Here is a 4,185-nt window from a genome sequence, read left to right as displayed (position 1 = left end):
ATTCTTGGCCCATATAACCAAGACTCCCCAAGGAATGCCTCTTTTCTTTCTGCCTCCCTTAGGGTTGCCCCATCCTCCTGGATTGATTAGCAGGAATCATAGAATCATAGAGTTGGAAGGGACATCATGGGTCATCTAGTCCAACCCCCTGCACTATGCAGGACACTCACATCCCAATCGCTCATCCACTGTAAGCTGCCACCCCTTTAAGCTTTCACGTAATCAATCTCTCTGTCAGATGGCTGTCCAGCCTCTGTTTAAAAATTTCCAAAGATGGAGAACCCACCACCTCCTGAGGAAGCCTGTTTCACTGAGAAACCGCTCTAACTGTCAGGAACTTCTTCCTGATGCAGAGTAAAGCGGTATCATCACCTCCCGTGATCTGGACACGATACTCTCATAGAATCATAGAGTTGGAAGGGGCCATACAGGCCATCTAGTCCAACCCCCTGCTCAACACAGGATCAGCCCTAAGCATCCTAAAGCATCCAAGAAAAGTGTGTATCCAACCTTTGCTTGAAGACTGCCACTCTGTTTGATACAGACCAAAATCCCATTTGGCTTTTTAGCCACTGAGTCACACTGTTGACTCATGTTCAATGTATGTTGCATTAAGACTCCTAGATCCTTTTTGCACATGCTACTGCCGAGACAAGTTTCCCCCATCCTATCTTGGCGTGTTTGTTTTTTCCTACCTAAATGCAGAACTTTACACTTGTCCCTATTGAACTTTATTTTATTCAGTTTAGCCTACTTCTTGAGCCTATCAAGATCATCTTGTATGCTGATTCTGGCTTCAGTTGTGTTTGCTACCCCTCCCAGTTTAGTATCATCTGCAAATTTAATAAGTATCCCCTCTAAACCCTCATCCAAATCATTTATAAATATGTTGCACAACACAGGCCCCAGGACAGATCCTTGGGGCACTCTACTTGTCACTCTTCTCCAAGAGGATGCTGAACCATTAACAAGTACCCTTTGGGTACAATCTGTCAACCAGTTATTGATCCACCTGACAGAATTAGGATCCATACCTCATTTTACTAACTTGTCAACAAGAATATCATATGGAACTTTATCAAACGCTTTACTGAAATCCAGATAAACTATGTCCACAGCATTCCCCTGATCCAGCAAGGTAGTCACTTTCTCGAAAAAAGAGATAAGGTTGGTCTGACATGATTTGTCCTTGCGAAACCTGTGCTGAGTCTTAGAAATCACAGCTGTCAGTTCCAACTGCTCAAGGACTGACTGTTTGATGATTTGTTCCAAAATTTTGCCAGCTACAGATGTCAAGCTGACAGGTTGCTAGTTACCCGGATCCTCTTTTTTCTCTTTCTTGAAGAGGGGACAACATTTGCCCGCCTCCAATCATCTGGCACCTGGTCTGTTCTCCAAGAAGTGTCAAAAATAATGGACAGAGGTTCAGAGATTACATCTGCAAGTTCTTTTAGTACTCTTGGATGCAATTCATCTGGCCCAGAAGACTTTGTTTCATTTAAAGAAACTAGGTGTTTGTGGACTGCCCCAACAGTGATCCTAGGCCACTATTCCCAAGACTACTGACAGCTTCCACTTTTCAGGTGGGGCCCCGAGACCGGTTCTCATGGAGAAAATAGCTTCTTCAGATATCAGTTCCCTTCATTTTCAGTGGGAATTTTAGTCTGCAATGGGATGGGACAGGCAGGGTATTCATTTAACCCACAGAGAACATTTTATTGACCCATATTCATGTTTGAGAACCAGCGTGGTACAGTGCTTAAGAGCTGTGGACTCTTATCTGGAGAATTAAGTTCCTCCACATGCTGCCAGCTGGGTGACCTTGGGCCAGTCACAGTTCTCCCAACCCCACCTGTGTCATAGGGTGTCTGTTGTGTGGAAAGAAGGGAAGGTGATTAAAGCTGCTTTGCGACTTTTTCGGGTAGTTAAAAGTGGGATATAAAAACCAACTCTTCTTCCTCTTCCTTTTACTCTTTTTCTCTTCTTTTCTCTTCCTCCTAGTTCACTATATAAGCAAAGAGTCTGCTTTGGAGGGTGGAGGGAACTAGTTATACAGAATCTCTGAGAAGTGAATCTTGCACAGTGACTTCACAGAGCCAACAATAACTGTTTCTTTCTGTTGGCGAGTAGTTTCAGTAAGGCAGGAGCTCAAAGGACTGTTTATTTTGGTGTGGGCCTGATGCTCAAGTGCTTATCATGCAAACATTTGCTAAGAAAGAGAATGAAGGACAAAATATTAGACCCTAGACATGAGCACATAGGCAGCCTAGGGAAAGAACCAGTGTTCCTTTTGATACTTTATTGCCCCAGGCTTTCTGTATTTTTGTTGTGATGATGCACTGAAGGCTGAAAACTGCTACTGGAAACTGCTTGCTAGTCATGCTTGTCTCCCAAAGAAAATCAGAAGCAAGCAATGTGCATTCCACCTCCCTCATGCTACAAGTCACTCACTTCTCTTTCTCCACCTTGCTGCTCCAACATTCTCTCCTCCTAACCTGCTCTCCCCTTCCTTCCTTGGGTACGCAGTGTTATTTCCACACTAACAGGGCTGTTGTGAGCCTAATTACCCAATAAACATAATTGAATCTTATGGATTGTCCTGGTGCTTTTACATGGAGCTGTTTAAGGGAGTTAATGGGAGTGAAAGTGCTGCTGTAATTCCTTGTGCCCTTACTGTAGTGCTGTGGATGTTCCTTGGGAGCTGGATTCCAGCTTGGGTTCACTGCAGGCCATATCCCTCTTTGCACCAGTCTTGGAGAGCTGGAGATAATGTTCGCTTCTGGATTATGACAAGAGTCCTCCTTTGTGCTTGGAGTTTATTATTCATTGAACATTGCAGTACAGTTGAGCTCTTGTAGAGAGCCTAGGATACAGCAGAGTGCTTGTCCTCGGCAAGGGGAGAGAATGCTCAAAAAGAGCCTGGTTATGTCAAATGTTCTAATGACACAATGCTTTGATGAAGTTGCCTCAGACGATTGTCTGTGCCTGTGAAGTTAAATTCAGATTTTTAAATGAAGGGAATGCTTCTCTCCTCTTAAAGTATCCTTGCTTTATTCAGTATTAATATGGAAGCCCAAACAGCCTATTAATAGCACAGAAACACAGCATAGTGTTGTCTTGATGGCAAAGAGCAAGTCTGCTCAATAAGACCCACCAAAGTCTTTATTATTAAAATCTAGACTACTTTATGTGGATGAGGGTAAAGCTAGGAGGAAGATGAAGAGAGAGAGAAAAGAAGGGGAGGGAAGACATTGTTGGAGGTCTCATGTAGGACACTGTATATCTAGAGCTTCTTTTGTTTAAATCAGAGAGAGTAGCTGAAGAGCCATCTGATTATTGCAAAGGGGTTTGGAGTTTGTTTGTTTTTTTGGCTGCAGAGATGACATCCCAGGTGAGACAAAACTTCCATCCTGACTATGAGGCTGCTGTGAACCAGCTGGTCAACTTGGAGCTCGTTGCTAGCTATGTATACCTTTCTATGGCCAGTAACTTTGACTGTGATGACATCGCCTTGAACCACGTGGGCCAGTTTTTCAGGGAGCAGTCTGAGGAAGAGAGAGAGCATGCTGAGAGGTTCCTAAAATACCAGAACAAGCGGGGAGGTCACATTGTGCTGAAGTACATCAAGAAGCCCGACCAGGACTTGTGGGACAGCAGCTTGGAAGCCATGGAGAGAGCCTTGCAGTTGGAGAAGCAGGTTAACCAGGCTCTGCTGGACCTGCACAAGCTGGCCACAGAGAAGAAAGACCCCCATCTGTGTGACTTCATGGAGTCTGAATACCTGGAGGAGCAAGTGAAGACCATCAAGAGGCTGGGCGACCACATAACCAACCTGAAGCGCCTGGGGATGCCTTAGAACAGCCTGGGGGAGTACCTGTTTGACAAGCTCACCTTGGGTGAGAGCAGCGAACCCCACGGGGCGAAACTTCCCTGAATGTGCCTCTAGAGATGAAATGATAATAATAATAAAGTTGGCATTAAAAGGAAAAAAAATACAAAAGTACAGATGACAGTTACACATCTGAATTATGAATATCTACAGTTACATAATTTGGGCCCACAGGGAACAGTAAGGGAGGGAGTTATGCCATTTGAAAATGTCACTTCCCCAAATTTCCCTCTCTAGGCTTTATCTGATATCACTGATTCTCCCCACCCATTATTTTAATACTTACAGAATTGCTC

General features: G+C 44.2%; 1 pseudogene; it reads left to right on the top strand.

Moving 5' to 3' along the window:
* Positions 1-3,328: 3,328 nt before the first annotated feature.
* Positions 3,329-3,957, top strand: LOC143828788 (ferritin heavy chain B pseudogene; annotated as a pseudogene).
* Positions 3,958-4,185: the final 228 nt, after the last annotated feature.

The sequence above is a fragment of the Paroedura picta genome, chromosome 2 (assembly GCF_049243985.1).
Source record: "Paroedura picta isolate Pp20150507F chromosome 2, Ppicta_v3.0, whole genome shotgun sequence".
Lineage (NCBI taxonomy): Eukaryota > Metazoa > Chordata > Lepidosauria > Squamata > Gekkonidae > Paroedura > Paroedura picta.
This window is presented reverse-complemented; position numbering and strand designations above follow the sequence as displayed.